We start from the raw sequence: 17,511 nt of genomic DNA, 5'->3' as shown, positions 1-17,511 counted from the left end.
AGAGTTGGAGTAAATCTTCCAAATAAACATATTTCTCAGACATAAACATGGTAAATCTTTTTCTTTTGAGAAAGATATAAAGAATGGTTAACTTAAAATATGCATATAATAACATATTACCCACAGCTTCTCATGTTTAAAAAGATTCCATATGCTGGGAAAACCCATAAAATAAAACCCAAGAAATGCTGCATCCTCTTTCTATTAATTTGAAACAGTCACTTAGTGGGAAAAAGGAAAAGAAAGAAAAAAATAAGAAAACTGGTGGAACAGAATTATTTTATTTTTTCTTAGAAAATCCCAAACAAATCAGCAACTCCAACATTCCAATCTCTTCATCCTGTTTTTAGTGGTATATTAATATGTAAACTCAATACTTGTGTTGAAAAATAGCTTTGGGTAAGGAAAAATGGTAGCAAATTCCAGGGTGGCCTTGCTAGCATATTTGATTGGAAAAACTTGGAAAAATGTTGTTGTTTTAGGATGATGAGAAGTGCTGCCATCTTTTGTGGTTTACCCAGGATTGTCCCAAGTTTGACTGTTGTCTCTGGTTTGGTTTAAAACCTAAAAAGGGGCCAGTAGCTGTGGCTCCCTCTCTCCCCCCAAGTCCCCGATTCTTGCCCCATATTTAAATGAGTAGTTGAATTTAAAATAGTCTTACTGAAGAAGCTTTCTGTTAAAGTACCATGGATAAACCAGTCTGCTTTTCTTTTTTTTTTTTTTTTTTTTTTTTTGAGGGGAGTGTGTCTCTCCAAAAAGGTCTATTCCATATGGTTGTAGGTTGCATAGCTGGGACGGTGTAAGCTGGTGAATAAGACTGGGACTTGGCAGACTTGGGCTCTGGGCTGGTTTTGCTCTTGACTTGGTTTATGAATTGGGGCAAATCACCGTGTTTCACTTGACTTTGTGATTTGCCCTATTTTGTCTTCAACAAAGAAGAACACTTGATGCGGAGATGCTGGTTGCTCCCTGGCAGGGGCACCAAACCCTGTTCCTCCAAGGAACGGAGCGGAGTCCAAGCCTTTCAGGACTATAACATAGAGATGATGACTGCCCTGTTTTATATCACAGCCCAATGGTCAGAGCCCTTCCTTAGAGACCTGATTTCAACCGCCCACCTTCAGGTTTGGGTACTTCCAGTTCTCATCCATCACTGTCCTGTGAACCTCTTGATTTTTGGCTTTGCGAGGGGTCCCGGCTCCCACCCAGCTGCAAATTGAAACCTCCTCGTGTCCCAGAGAGGCCACGAGCAGATCTGGGGACACGACCGGACTAGGCAGCTTCGAGGTCTGCCCTAGCAGAAGCAGCGTGCTCAACCCCCCTCTCCGTGCTCAGCACCTGCAATTAAACGCGGAGGTGTTCAACCGGTCCGATGGCAGCCAAGCAGGTGCTTTCCCAATCCAGGCACCCCAATTCCCCTTTGGTGCCCCTCCGCTGGGGCTCCCCTCCGACCGCAGCCGTGAGGGAGGGGGTTAAAGCGGGCTGAGCCCAGGGCTCCCAGCTGCGTGCACTGGCTGCCTGCACTGCGTGGGGAGCTGGGCTGGGCCAGCTGCGCCGAATTAAGTAATTCCCCCCAGTCAGCTAGAAAAGGGCTGTGTCTCTAGCACTGGGATTAGCGCTGGGGGGGGGGGAGTTGGGTTTTTATGGTAGGGAAGGAGGTGGAAAAAAACCTGTGTTTGACTGATTCCTTGCTTGCGCAGTGTCTAGGGAGGGTTTGGGCTGTGCAAAAGCTGTCCTGAGAGGAGCTCTCTTGGCAGCGGGGTTAAGAGAAGCCTGACCTGCTGACTTCTTCGTTTAGCATCTAGGCTAGGGAGATGCTCGTTTAGCCCAAAAGCTTGGGTGAGGCAGTCAGCTGGAGTTCAAGATCCAGGGACTTAATGTCCCATGACTGAGTGTAGCTTGTTTGACCTGTAGTGCAGATCTTGAGAATAAGGAGCAGAAGTATTTTTATGGTATGTGCTGAGCCTGCTCTCCCTGACTCAAACACCTCCTGGAAAATGAATAATTGAACATACATGTGACTATGTATAGCCCCTTCTTCAAACACAACCTGAAATGGGGCAGAATATCTTCCAACTTCTTAGGCTTTTTCTCCTGCTAACGGCATAGGACTGGCTATAAAATCTGTAGGGACAAGGCTTTATAGCAGGGAGCAGCCTTTTCAGCCCACACTTCTGAGCAGTGGCCTTCAGTTCTGATTTTTTTTTTTAAGCTAAGCAGTGTGGTGAATTCCTGCCTTCTAACTGAGCTGGAGTAGAAGGAAAACGCAAATCAATTCTGATTTTTTTCTTTTTTTTTTTCTTGCCAAGCCACACTGTTCCCTGCTAAAATCAAGAGATGTTACTATTGGCACAGCGGGTTTAAACTCACTACTGTGTTTTGCGTGTTTTAATAAAGGAAGAAACTGATTGAATGAGATTGTCTATTAGTTGCATTAGATCAGCAGTTTCTTCTTTGTAGTGATGCAACAGATTGTTCGCCGAATAATACAGTAAGAATAGACTCAGCGTGCAAAGCCCTGTAAACTGTCTGAAAAAAAAGCTGTGTCCTTTGTTTCCCCAAATGCTTCCAAGCCAGTAGCTGCTTCTATTATTCCTGTATCCAGTATGAGCCCAGTGCTGCGCGTAACACACGTCTAATGTTTGTCAAGAGCTGTAACAATTTGTTAGGAGAAAGGGATGTTGAGGAAAGCAGAGCGGAAACAGTATAGGAGGGTTGGTCGTGTGAGGAACTCACTGGGCTGCGTTTTGGAGCAGCTCGGTTTGGTTCCTGGCTCTGCTACATCCTTCTCACGTGATCTTGGGAAAGTCTCTTAATCTGCTGTCTCGGTTTCACAGGCGTGTAATAAGAGGCACCATCTTGCCTCTTATACGTAGTATGTATCGAGTAAATGCCCAGAGTATGTATTAAGTATGTACACATAGTACGTACTAACATGGCAAAGCAAGAACCAATTCTGAAAAGACTCGTGTGATGCCCAGGACGCAGGGTCCTGATTTCACAGCGCATCAGTTGCAAAGTGAAACCCAAATGAATTCTGTCCTTCTACTTCTTGATAATGTTTGTTATCTGAATGCTAAGTTTGGGTAGATGCTTATTTTTAGCCTGTATACTAGTGTGCAAGGCAATGAAAGGGGAGGATCTCCCACACCAGGCATTTTATTTTCCATATAAATACCTGTCGCATAGTATTATGGACAAGTTCTTACTACTCGTAAGGTGTTATGGTAATCCTTCATGGAGTCCTTTTAATGAATAAACCAGGGATACTTCATAAGTCGTTTATTAAGGGTTAATGATGTCTCTTCTCTCTTTGGCATCATTCCCAGCCTAAATCAAGCCTGCTTCATCTCATATGGATATGAAAGACAAACTGTACAGATTGAAAACATCTGTATACTGAGTGAATGAACCACATGGCAGCAGTGTCATGCAGAGATTTACTTAAAACTGTCCCCTTTTGTTTGACTTTAGAGGAACAGCACAAATAAATACAGTAGGTTCTGTTTAAACAAAGAGGACTCTGATCAATAGAGGTTTGTATAGCTTATGACCTTCAACTATAAACAAAAAATTGGGGTAAACCCCACATGTCTCAGGTCAATTGCCATCTTATTTACTTTATTACACCACTAATGTTCTAATCTGTCTTGCATATAAAATGTTTTTTACAAGCTGTCTTGCTTTGCTTCTCCATTTTTGGCAGAGATAAAAGGGAAGGTTGCGTTTGTTATTCAGAGCAACCTGTGAGTGTGGGTATGACTGTGCCTGAATTTTGAGTATCAGTGTAAGCAGACCTGTGCGCAAGAAACAGGACAGAGGGAATGCTGGATAGAAAGTGGTCACTCTCTTCTGGCTGCAAGCAGGGGTTATCCCTTCTGTACTGACACTTGAAAACATTTGCCAATATCTGCTAGGGATTGACCCTAGCTGTGAGTCTTTATTATTATTTTTGTTACTGTCTCCCAGCAAGATTAAGTAATTCCAAATACTGAGGGGTTGACACTCCTGCATGTGTTCTGCCCTCGTATCTCCAAATAGCTAACTTCAATAGTAATTAGTTTTTTTCTGGCACATTTTCTCATTTTCTAGAGGGGAGAGACTATTATCGTATCCTGGTTTTGTCCATCTTTATCCTCCCTGGCTAACTTTTAATCCTTTTGCTCAATTTTAACAGAAGGGGGGAAAAAAAAAGGGGTGGTGGTGTGCCGTGGGGAAAATGTGCCTATACAGGTTTATGAAAATAGACAGCAAGGTGGAGGAGAAAGACTCCAGTCACGCCTTTCCCAATGGATGAAACTACAGCAGGAGCCCTCACGAGGCATCAGAGGAGCCAGTTAAGACACACAAAGCCATGAGAAACCAGATTTATTAGCCCTACTGCTCAGTTATTCAGATATTTTTCTGTGTTGGGGCATTCCTGTTCCCGTTGACTCCAACATGTTCAGCTTCAGTGTTATCTGCTCTAATCTAGGAAATACTTCACTTCTGCTTCAAGTGCATTTTCTTGTGGAATTCAAATACTTTGGTGGGTAACGGAAGGGTAAGTCCCATTGGGCATGTGTCTTTCCTCAGAGCTTCGAGAGATCTGGAGAGATATTTCTGGAGGTTGTTTGGTTTTGAATTTATGTAATTTTTTTCAGTTAAAAAGGAAAGAACACCCAGGCTGCTTGCCTATCTGTGTTCTCGTTCCATTAGCCAGGTGACTTTTGATCCATGAAGCAGTGTCTCAGCTGCATACCTCACTGGAAGAAAATCTTACAGACGTTTAGGTTTTGCAACTGAACAGTTGTGTGCTTGTCTGGCTTCCAGCATTTCTTCATGGTCCCCATTTAGGCCCAGAAACTAGAGCAGCAAGTTCTAGTCTCAGCAGTAAAGTCTCCCCCATCATTAAATAATTGAGTTAGTCCTGCAATCTCCAGCCCAGCAGTTGGAGACACTACCTCATAGCTGGTGGGTCGCTGGCAGCAGGTTTGACAAAACCCTTTGGGGATGGCTAGTGGAGGCTCTTTCCTGGCAGGTCCCAGCTCGGTTTGTTAGGTCAGTGGGGAGACAGACGGGGCTAACCACACCGTGCCCGTGCCAAGCCACTCTGGCGAAGATGGGTTACGTTTTGGCTGTACCTTCCAGCACAGCGTTAGACGTACTGAAGAAGAGACTGTGGTCCTTCGCTGAATACGGGAAGCAGATTTAGGTATTGGAGTTCTCGGGAGATGCTGTTTTGCTGCCCTCTAGGCAAAGATTAAAGCTTAAAACGTGGAAACTACAGAAAATGCTGTCCCGAACACACAAAAGCAAAGCAAGGGGTTGGGAGGGTTGAAAGACTTTTTGTGGGACTTCATTAAGGTGTGAGTATAAAATCTCTCAAAAGATCTCTGGGCTCAGGTAAGGAAAATCCAGTGGTGTACAACAAAGAATTATCAGTAAAGGCATCATAATTACAACGTACTTTTATATTAAAATGATGTCATGTAATAGGTTGAAGAACAAGAAATAAATAAGCCGTGCAGATCTCCTTTATCTAAATAATTGTTTTCTTACGTGTTAGGCTGCAAACTTCTCATGTAATTCCTGTCCTTTAATGGTAAAAACATATTAAATAAAGACTATGAAACTGTTTTAACATTTCAGTAGTATGCTTCATCTTGAGGATCCCAAAGCGCATCGCTGAAATGCAAATCCAAGGGAGCCATGGAAATAGAGAACAGGATGTAGAATGAAGGCTTAATAGGGAGTGTATCATCGCAGGGCTCTGTGGGAAATATATAACCTCATTTAAAAGTGTATGAACTATAGTATGGAGGATCAGATTTTTTTAAAATCAACTACATAACAGTATGTCTTCAATGATGAGAATTCTCTTGTAGGTCTTTTTTTCCCCCGATATCTGTTCCCTAAGCATAGATCTTCATTTCTCTCATGTGAAGAATTACACCGAGATCTGCCCACAGAAAATTACATTCTAGGAGCAAGAATCACAAAGGACCTTTGCTTTTAGACTTTCTTTTAAGAGGTCCACAACATAATGAGCAAAATGGAATGAAGTGTATTAACCTTTGAAAGGTAAAAGGTAATCAGGACTGAACCAATGCTCCCCATGGTTAGACCACAAGCTCTTATGAAAGCTTTATGGTCGGTCTATGTGCGTATCTCAACAGTTCCTAGGAAGACATTTTCATAGGTCATGTGTTATTGGAAAAAAACAAAACCCACAGTTGATCCAGAACTGTTTAATCTCATCTCCTAAACCAAAACAGATACACTGACTTTAGAAACAATTGGCTCTTGACTGCTACCCACACGATGCAGAAAATGTTAAGGAGGTGGAAAATGAACTCAAGTTCCTATTATTTGTGAATCAACACATTATTGTATTGTGAATGTTTGCTCCTCTTTTGTCTTTGTAGGCAAAAGATCACATTTTCTTCTCAGTTTATCAGGACGAGAGAACATTTTGGAGATAATTTGGAGAACACCACCAGGCAGTAATCTTTTCATCAGGGCTTCGGTGGTTTCTTTGCCAGTCTAGGGCACTGAGACAGCTTTCCTGCGAGCTGCAGGAGAGCTGTGAGCTGCATGACCTTCCTCTGTTTACTCAGTGGGGGCATGTCTCCGTGCTGTTGTTGGATCTTTTTATCTGCTTATGCCACTGGTGACCGTGACCCCCTTCATTCTCATCTGGGCTTGAGACTGACCTGCTTGGCTCCTGAGCTGCATTAGATCTTGTTTGACTCATTGTGTTTCTTTGGCTGCCAGGGCTGGGAATCCTTTTCATTCAGCCCTGCTTACCTTAGGTGACTGCCGGTGAGCAGCTGCCTTTTCTTTCCTAGTGTTATCTACCCACAAGAGCCATCTACGTTGATTTTAGTATTTGCAAGTTTTTCAGAGCTTTCAGTTTGTGCATAATCTTGAAATACTTCTCGTTCCCTGCAGATTTCTGAAAACAGCTTAGAAGGTGCTCTCTGTAGATATCTGCTATATTATGAATGGATTCATATGTACTTAAATTTAATTTGTCCTGTGGTTTGGTCACTTTGTTTCAGTGGGCAGTATGGATGGGTGAGTGTGGTCTGGTAAACCAGATGTGCAACTCCAGAGCAGGAACAGGTTAGGAATATGCTCTGTTCTTCACTGAAGAGAAGATGGATGTTTAACGAATGCATATTTGTAAGAGGATTTGTATAGTAAGAATGACATTAACCTGCTCTTTTGTAGTGTCTTGGAGGATATAGGTGCCTCATGGGGACAGAATACAGGATAGGCCTCTGAGATGCTGGAACAAAATAGTATTTCTCCAGAGGTTCCTTCCAGCCTAAATTTTCCTAGAAACTGGGGGTTGAAGGTATTAGTTAATTCCTAACAGAAGAATGGAAATAAACATGGGAAGAAAAGCATGCAGGGAGAACTGCTGGAAACACAGAAGAGTAAATAGTCACCCGTTCTTCTCACAGCTCCGTAGTCTCCATTCCAAAAATGTCTCCTCAGGCAACAAAGTCTCTGTGTTTTAATAGATGCGCTACCAGCAAACAAGCAGTCCTTATGAGCCAAAACTCACTGCCACGGTTTATAATCAGGAGTGTCTCTGTACAGACACACAGAGACCATAGGACGTTTGCTTGGGGCACAAGCGTTGGGATTGTACCCCTGGAGGCGGAATTCTTTCCACCTGAGGAGGTAAGAGTCCCCAGACACACAGGAACAGCTCTTTGGCTTCTTGACATACCTTTAGACTTTCCATCAAAGCCTTGCTGTGCTGTAGTCTGCATCAGCATTTAGGGTATTTCCATTAGCACCAGATTTAAGGTGTGCAAGGACTTTCTTCCTTACCCTTACACCAGACTCTCATGGGCTGATTTCATTAGTAATGATCCCAGAGTGATTAGACTTCAAATGCTGGGAAGGCTGAGTTTAAGGAAAAAACAAAAAGCAAGAGAAACAGAAAACTGGGTATCTCTCATAAGTGGCAAACTCCTTGCTGCAGGTAAAGGCAATAGCACACATTGCTTGCTTTGGCTCCTCTAGTTGGTTTAAAATTTCAGCAAAGGGTTATTGCAATGATGAGACAGTTCAGTCCAAGTTGCTTTTACCCCAACAAAGAGCTGTTTACCTGTTTGGAAGAGGAGGACTCACCAGTACTGGCAAGATTTCATATAGCTGGTCTCAGGATCTCTCTCCCCTCAACTGCTGGAACATGAAACCTTCCAGCTGCCTCTCACCACACTTTGCTCAGAGAAAAGAAAATATTACGAATGAATGTTTCTAAATCCCTCATTCAGCATACTGAGGGCCAGAGCCTGAAGTAAGACTCCTGATAAATATGGGGATCCAAATCTGGCCCTCTGAGAGCTATCATCTATTACACTCTAGCGAAGGAGCGACCTGATGTTAAGATCTGACTGCTCATTGCAAAGCTTATTTTGTTACATCAGCAGGCCACAAGGTTCAATAAACTATGTGGCCTTTATCTGTTCCATATGTACTGGCTGCCTCCTGTAGTTCCTATGTATTTACACTGTATATGAGCTTTAAAGGAATCTGATGCCTTTAGACAGTAGAAATGCAGATAATTCTGCAGTTTGTAAAACCAGTTTAAATTTGATTCTGCATCAAAAAATAATGCCAGTAATTGCAATTTTTGTTTTCGAGATACAGAGTTCCAGAGGGGCTTGTGACTCAGAGGATTTTATAGGCATTGAAATTTGATGGATTACTTGTTAATAAAAGTTAGATTGGGTAAGTGAATACAAACATCATACTGAGTTTAGTGTTTACATTGGCTCCCAAACATTTTAAAAGGGCAGTTTGGGACTGACATGCCTGACAGAATTTTTTAGTTTTGCGCCTAGAAAGTTATTTAACTGGAGAACAATCCACACCGTCAAAACCAGAGTTTTCTTCTGGGGTTTTTTGTTTGTTTTTTTTTTTTTTTTTTTGCATCTTGTTATCACTATCTCCTATCAGGATCTCACTGTACAATAGTGACCTCTGATGTAAAGGAATCAGGAGTGCCACTTGCAAACCCTACCAGACAGCCTTACTGAGCAATTATAAGCCTATTCATCAACAGCCAAACAGCTTAGAAAGGAATGGACATGTGTGCGTGTGTGCACGCACACACGTACACACACAGACAACTGAAAAACTGGTGATAAAATTGAAGAGCACAACACTGAAGGATCTGGAGCTGTTAATTTTTATAGCTGATACAGATACTAATATTTTATGAGGTTTGGAACTATCAGTATAAAAAAAGTAGTATCTAGCCTTACCCTTTTTGTTTTAATACAAAGATAAAACTATCACTCGAATAGAGCAGCATTATGGTTAATAGACCTCCTCTTTATGGACAGACCTATCTTCCTGTTTCCTTTTGTCAATATTTATAAAACCAGAAGGATATTTGTGCCTAATCCTCTCCAAAATCCATGGGTTGGTTTCTTTAAAGAAGCACCTCCCCTGCTCACTTATATCTCAAGGCACATTTCAGTTAAATAGCAGGGTTGGGTTGATCCTAGCCAGCTTTTACATGTTGTAGTTTGTGAAATGGCTCCCTTCAAATGCAAACTCTGGAGTGACACCAGGAAATTGGATAAAAGACTTTCCACTGCAGAATTTACATGACGGTGAACATCTGAACTAGTCAGAAGTGCTGCCCCCTTCCTCTAGGGACACGCAAGGGGCGTCTCATTTGAGTGCTCTCCATCGTTATTTCAGAGGGTCACAGCTACCCCAGAGGGATTACTGGTGGGTCTGTTTGGTATCTTTGCAGAGGTTCCAAGCTGGTCCTTGAGGTCAGGGGAGTGAATTGAAATGGGATGGAACAGAAACTGGCGAGAACCCTGGCCCCAGGTTGTGCGAGATGTCTGTGTCCATGACCCATTAGAATAAATAATAAATATTGCGCCTTAGGAGTAATAACAGAAACATTTATTTCCAGCTTACTCAACGGAAGATGCCAATGACATAATACTTTGAAGAAACAGGGTATTTGAAGAAATGTGATATTATATTGGATGCAGTTTTAAGAAATATGTTAATATAATAAGCATCTCTCAGTAAGATGTGGTTTTGTGTGTAGAGCAAGGGCGATCTCGGAGGCAGGATGTTGAACTGGTATTCAGGTGATCCACCTTCTGCTGTCACGCAACCACAGACTTCCTCTGTCGCTTTATTTACACCTTACGACAGTTTGACAGCCTTTAAAAAACATGAAAAACTTTTCTGTGCTCCACAGGAATGTTATATGTTGAGACACAACAATTTGCAAAGTTTTCAAGTGGCAAAGGTCACGCAAACACATGGATAGATCAGATTCCTGGAAAATGCGACTAGTTGTGAGTTTGTGGCAATACGCTAGTTGTTACCTCAGATGTATAGCGAGCAGGAGGACACGATGCAACCTGAGCTCTAAAGTGTCCTTGTCTGAGCTTATTCTTTATGTTTTCTTACAGGATTTTATCAAAACTGCTAAAAGCCTGAGAAAAAAATTACTTGAAACAATTATGCCTTTTAAAACTTTCAGTAGAGTAATCCCTGTTTTCCAGCTTCTGGAAGAGGAAAGATAGAATTTTCCAGAGTCATTCCAATTGCAACATAAACATTTTGGAAAAACACATATGTTTAGGAAGTATTTTGATGATAATGTAAGGTTGAGTGGATTCTTCGGTATATTGAAAGAAAGATGTGTGTGCTTTGTAATCTGAGTCCTGGCCGGGCATCAAGCTTCCCATAAGGCATTCTGTCCTAGCGGCAGCCAAGAGACCTGATACCAATAATGCTCCAAGAATTCAAGGTGTTCGTTAATATTCAGCTATAATGAATGCAGCATGTGTTTTTGAATAAACTACATGCTTGAATGAGGACCTCTCATTCAAGAAGGTGAGGTGCCTAGTAGAGTGATTAGACTTGGCAAAAAGCAGTTGTTTTGTATGGATGACACCAGCCAGCTAATTGTCATTGCTAAGAGCGTGGCTCCTCCAGCGTCATTCGCAGAAGCAAGAGGCTGAGCTGTTTGGTTGTCCCAAAGCGCACCACACCGGTAAATCCCAAGAGAGTGCCGTGACTGAGAAGTCCCTGCAGGTTGGCACAAATCTGCTTTGCATTAGAGCACAGTTGTTTCAAGCCTGATATATGTTCGGCTAAATGCTCAGCCTTTTTCACTCTGGTTGATTTGTTAAAATTTTACTTGCTTCCAGTAAACTGAAAACGGCTCTGCTTTCTAGAAACCATTTGTTTGAGCTTTGAGGGAGAATCAGTTTCAGCTACACCAGGTCAGCCCAGTAACCTACACTAGCAATGCAAACCCTTGAATTTATTATGGAAGGGGGGTGTGGGGGGGAGAACCTAAGCTTTTATCCTTGTAAGACCTAAAAATTTCACCAACCTCAAAAGAGGTCTTCAGTCTTCAAAGCAAGCAGGATCCATCCCCCAGTAATCACTTAGGTCCAGCCTGTGGTACATATTTCCAGTGGTGAACAAGCAGGGGAGGTGTTTTCATCCTGATATGTGCAGATTTGGGGCCAAAACATCTTCTTAGTTGCATAATGGGGTATTAGGGTGGAGGCCCTCATTTCCATACTGTTCAGATCTTCTTTATACAGGGAAGTGAGATGTTCTAATACCCTTATCTTACCTTACATAACTCCAGATGTTAATCATCAAAAAAAAGATCCAGCCCTTTTTAATATTAGGGAATGAAATGATAAAGCTTGACTTAATTTTTCAATTTTCTCTTGATAAACCTTAACTTTGAGATGCCGCAGGAGGTGGATTCGGTAGACTTCTCAGTAACCTTCAGATGTAATTACATCACCCTGAGCATATATATTCATTTTTTCTCCTTATAAAATATTTTTGCATTAAGTTTAGAGTGGAAATTCTTAAACAATTAATTGGGAGAAAGTATTCGGTGCTCTTTGTAGGAGGAAGGCGGCAATTTTTTTTAAGAAATAACAATCTGGAAGAATAATCAAAATACATTTATAGCATTTAGCAATAGTTTAATGAGTTTTCAGCGTTTCCATTTCCAGTCAGCGAACTTCATCAGCCACCAATACTCCTGGAAACTGATTTGAAGTGATTATTCGCTTTGGTACTATTCCTCATTAAGTGTAGAGCAAATGCTTCTGAAACCAGTGTGGAGGGGGTTTTCAAAGTGAAACCATTTTTTTTAAAGTATGACTGCATATCTCTATAAAGTTGCTTATGGTTCCGCTTTCCACACCCTATAAATAATAATAGTGATTGAAAATAACAAAAGCTTCCCACTCAGACCAATTTACTGCAATTTTCCTTTCACCATCTTATTCAGTTTATTTAATCTCTGAATTGCCTCTGGATTTCAGACACATGTATGCAGATAATTAGCATAGATGCAGATATTACACAAGATGGTCAGGCTTATCAGATACAGGCATTTCTAATCTGTGGTCCTTTACAGTTCCCTTTTAGATTCCCACTTTCTAATCACAGTAGAAATTTTTCAGAGGACATACTCCTGGTCTCCCTTCTCCAACCGAAGTAAGAAAATCTCACAAGATGGGACTTAAGTGCAGAATGAGCACTTAAGGAAAGGCTCCAATCTGCATGCCACAGCTCTGCCCTCTCTTGTATACAACGGAAAGCCCGTCAGTGTTATTGTAAATCGTGATGGCTCAGCCCAGAAAAACTGTATTTTGCACCTCATCTGGTCTAAATATTGAGTTTACGAGTGAATGTTGCTTTGCATTATGTGTTATAGATGCTTTATGTTTATTTAAGAACTCAGTTTGCAGGAATGTTTTCCAGACATGCGGTTTACCGCAATAGACAGTTGTTGATATTCTGATCCCAAGAGCATTAGAATATGTTTAGAAATTGCGACACTTTTAAAACCAGATGTTCTACATAAGCTACACAAAAAAAGGGGGTGGGGGAACAAATAGAACTGTCATTTGGCGTGAAAACAGCCTGTGTTAAAGCAAAGACAAACACATACCAAGTGAAATAAACGTGGTGAACTGCCCTCAACCCTTTCCTTCTTTTATAAGTAACTATTTTAACAAAAGATGGAAAATCCCAGCTCCCAGATGGTGTGGGAAGGGAAAAGGAAGGCTTTCAGGTCCAGATTCGCATCTGAAGGAAGCTGCTGGATCTTGTTCCTGGGATGGTTCAAACCAGAATGACAGAGCTAGGCAACTTCAGGCAAGGAAAGAATGCAAATCTGGATTCAAAGCCCAGCACAGAAATTCACGTTCTGTGTGTTTCTAAAGGTAAATGATTGTCAATGACGAGGCAAACAACATTGTGCCCTGCATGGTGAATTGCCGTGGAAAGGTTCCTCCCAACAGCCAGAGGATGGTGGCATGTGCTGCCCTGTCCTGCAGGGTGATTTGATAGAGACATTTCTGCAAACAAGCGAGGGATCATCCTGCACTAGACACAGTCTCAGAGACTGAAGTATCTCAAAATACCTCTGTTATGGGTGTCTGGTTTGAAAGCATGGCTGGGCAGCAGAACAGTCGGGTCTCACAGACATCTCTAGTTGACGATAAACTGTCTTTTTCCATTCAATCTGTTGCTGTTTCTTCTTCTGGCTTTGAATTCTTTCCCTTGTTTATTATAAAGGAGAAGGCAAAAGAGTTTCACAGACACCAACCTCAAACAAGTTGGCTTGTGTCATGTTACTCTTTGAATTATTTTTCCTCTCCTATCACAAGTTAGCATGCATTGGGGTGATCAGTGACAACACTATAGATCCCGACCTATAAAAATAAGACCGACTAGCTGCCAAAAGAAAAGGAAACCAAGGCACCTCTGCTTTCCTTTACAACAGCATCCCACAGCGATGGAGACATTACCAGCAAGTCTGGAGTAATTTGCACAAAACATAGTGGTGTAAGTAACTAAAACAATGCATACATTTGCCCAAAGGTTGAAAATGTTGTATTTGTAATATAAAAGTAAGGTAATGGCTGACAAACAGCCTTGTTCAAAAGCAGTTAAAGGAATGCTGTGAAGAAAAGTGCTGTGCAAACATGGTTTCGCCAGCAGGTTTCCTGAGCATTGAGAATCAGAGCCGTTTGAACCCTCCTGTATCTCTTCCGAGCTATAGCAAAGCTACTCCGCACATTGTTGCTGCATTTTTGGAGTTTGCTCAACCGCATAGGAATAGACTTATTTATAAGTCCGTGGTTTCATGGGAAGACAATTTACTTACATTAGTAAAAGGACCAAACTGCCCTACCAGCTTAGTCACTCTGCCTTCATTGAACAGAAGACTCCTACTAACTTCAGTGGATGTTGGACCAGTTCGTTAGTCCAGCTTCAAAGAATTAACGCAGTAGTAGGATCTGCCCACTGACTCACTCTGCTCCTCATGAGTACCTGAAAAGCCAGCTCTGAAACTCTTACTAGGTCTGCCTCACCAAAGACAATTTATGGCGGAAGTTCATGTACATATTTATTTTGTTGCTAAAGAGTTTGCTGGCATACTTCAAAGTGTGGGCTATTACCTGTTCAGGTTTATTGCCTGCTCGAGTGAATTATTGCCTACCTGAACAGGCCTGCTGAGCAATAGTTCAAATTAAAACGTGTCATTTATCATGTTCACACCAATCCAAAATGACCGCAAAACCCAAGGCATAGTTATTGCCAGGCTCTGACTGCAGAGCTATCGTAGCAAGCTCCCGACCAGTGGGGGATACTGGTTCCTCTCTTTGAAGGAAATCTGCTTCCTTCTTCATAATCAACAAATATGACCCTACCATTAACAGTAATATTGTTTCAAATGCTGATATTCACCATGGAAACCAACTTTTAAATATGGTGGAAGAACGTGACATGGATGCCATCCAAGATTAGTTTTGCTGCAAACTGCAATTTTAGACCCCGGGTTTTTCATTAAAATTTCTTCTAAAAACAAATCTTGCGCTTCTCACCAATATTCAGAAAGTAGGTTGTCACACAGCCCAGAATGATGATGCTATTTTTATTATCATTATTATTATTGCCACTACTATTATTATTTTACCCCAATTTCAGAAAATACATGAAAGCAGGATCTCGGTACCAGCATGGGCTATGGACACTCCATAGTGCCTACAGCTGTAGTAAACCAAGCCTGGACATCCAGGTTCTGCTCCATCCTCTTCTATCCCTGTTGCTTGCTGTGTCATCTTTTCATGTTCTTTGATACATCCCAGGGTTTGTGTCCCATTTTAACCTAAAACTTGTAGGGCTGCAGCTGCCTGTGGTGTGTATATGAAAGCAGTGAAGAGCAGCGATATAATATATAGTGTGGTGTTCCCTTACATCCCTCCCCAACCCTTCCTGGCTCATCTAGGGCTTTTGAGCTTTTTCTGGATAATGTAAAGTTTCTGAAGTAAGAGAGAAGTAAACCTTTTTGTCTATGTCTTTGCTGAAGTATAGTAAATATATATTGTAAGGGTTGTTTTTTTTTTCTTTTGTTGTTGTAGGACATGAAAGGAAAGGTAATAATCAAACAAGATCAAAATAGAAAACAAAAATCAGAAGTATCTGCTTTAATGAAAGAATTTTGTAATAGGTATGGGGTTTTGTCTGTGCAAACGTGTCGGTGTAAGTGCGGGTGGGGGACACCTCAAAATGTGGCTTTAGGCTGATCAGAAAACTCCTCTGGGATTGAAGATGGACTAGAACTGCACCATGTGGTCAGGCTGGCCATAATTCATATGCAGACCTGGTTCTGAGCATCCTGATTCCGTGAACCATACGAGGTCTGTGCAACTAAACACTTCCCAAATTATGGAGTTTGCATCCTGATCTGAATTTTGCAACTCAAGCCTACCTGTGGTTATACAGTCAGACAGAAAAGCCAACAAGCCCAGAGCAACGCCTAGGCACTGACTTTGATCTAGAAATAGTTGTTATCCAGCTATCTCCATTACAAAACATCCAGTTTGCTAAACCTGGGTTATCTACTGATTTAGCTTCATTTGATAGACAAGAGCAGGTGTAGCATGGGAGAGCTTCACATCCCGAAACGATGCATCTTTCACAAAACTGATAAGTGATAAATCTTGCAAAACCTGCGAGTAGGAAATTACATTTCTGTCCACCTCCCAACTCGGTCTCTACAGTTAATCCTAAATAGCACCACTGGCAGCTTTTGCAGATGAGGTGGAAAAGCAAGTGAATGAATGCTTTGCCCTACAGAGCTGAGACTTACCAGTGGGCAGCAAGAAGAAACGTGTACTTCTAATGATAAGTGCAGTGCGGTTCTGCGCAGGATTTCAGTTTCTCAAGCTATAAGCTTATGCAGATTTTTCATGAGGTTAAATGACTTATTTTCAAACAATTTCTATGAACTTCTTTTTCTTGGAAGCATAGTGGGAAGTTACTTAAAAAGGAAGTCACTTTGAATTTTCTCTTTTTCACTCCAGATTAGAAGAAACTCTTCTTTCTCTGAAGAGTGAATTTGGGTCACAGTGCAGTAGCATTCAGTCTTCACACTGAATTACTTGCTGAACATGTGGTAGTGTTTTGCGACATGGTCTGTGAACTGGGAAGTAAGCTGAGCTCACCCAACCCATTTCATTTATGGCTTTATACAAGTAAATAAGTATGTTTTCAGCCACTCAACACAAGAATGGCTTGCAAATTGCAACCGCCATTGCCTGGCAGGTTAAAGGTTAAGCTTTTCAACAGGTCAGACTACAGTGCTAATTCACCTCAGTAGTGAGTCCCAGGCAGCCTGTAATGCATATTTGTGGTGGTTGTGTTTGTATAGCATGCACATAAAATGAAAACCGTATGACAGAGGTTAGTCCTCTTAAATGGTTGTCACATTGGCTTGGGTAACTCTCATACAGTTATCCATATGCTAGCCAAGATTCTGGTGGTATTTTCGTATAAATTTTATTGACGCGGTGAACTAAATTGGGTAATTTCATAGCTATTATAATCAGTCAGTGGCCCAAGCAACGCACGGCTTTGTTTATCATGAAAATGTTGCTAACTGGTCTGGCCAGGTTCAGCTTCCAGTGATGGCCCTCTTCCAAATGTGGAAAACCCCTTTTTTCTGACATAGAGGGTTCAGACGGGCAATCCTTGCGTGCTCGATCCACAAAAGCACCGAGGCTGTGGGCTGAGGGCTCAGCCCCTGTCGCCAGTTGTACCTCCTGAATGTCACACAAATAAGAAGCTTGCAAGAGCTCCTTGAGTTCAGTTCAGAGCTGCCAAAACTTGGACTAAGGCCTGGATTAAATGAAATGTCTAAATTAGGAGGCTACATTAGGCACATGAGCTCCCTTATGTATTCAGGTGGGAGAGATAGGCACTCCCAGAGATACCCCAGGGAAGTGCATTTGTCCTCTAGGGGTGCCTGTCCATCCATTGGCTCTAAAAGGAGCCCAAAATAACAAATACCCTAACGCAGGCATCTGAGTTGGGCACTTGTAGCGCTATGGATCTGGACCTAGATAACTACACATCGTGCCAAAAAGTCACCTCAAATTGCTTCTTCGAAGGGCTTATATTCTTGCATGACCTCGT

The 17,511-nt window shown here is 41.8% G+C and overlaps 1 long non-coding RNA gene across 1 annotated transcript in view; it reads left to right on the top strand.

The window, feature by feature from the left end:
• The window catches only part of LOC126040833 (uncharacterized), a 132,961-nt gene that overhangs the window by 91,607 nt on the left and 23,843 nt on the right, over positions 1–17,511 (top strand). The gene's annotated exons all lie outside the window — the stretch shown is intronic.

This window comes from Accipiter gentilis, chromosome 7 (genome assembly GCF_929443795.1).
Source record: "Accipiter gentilis chromosome 7, bAccGen1.1, whole genome shotgun sequence".
In the NCBI taxonomy this organism is placed as follows: domain Eukaryota; kingdom Metazoa; phylum Chordata; class Aves; order Accipitriformes; family Accipitridae; genus Astur; species Astur gentilis.
This window is presented reverse-complemented; position numbering and strand designations above follow the sequence as displayed.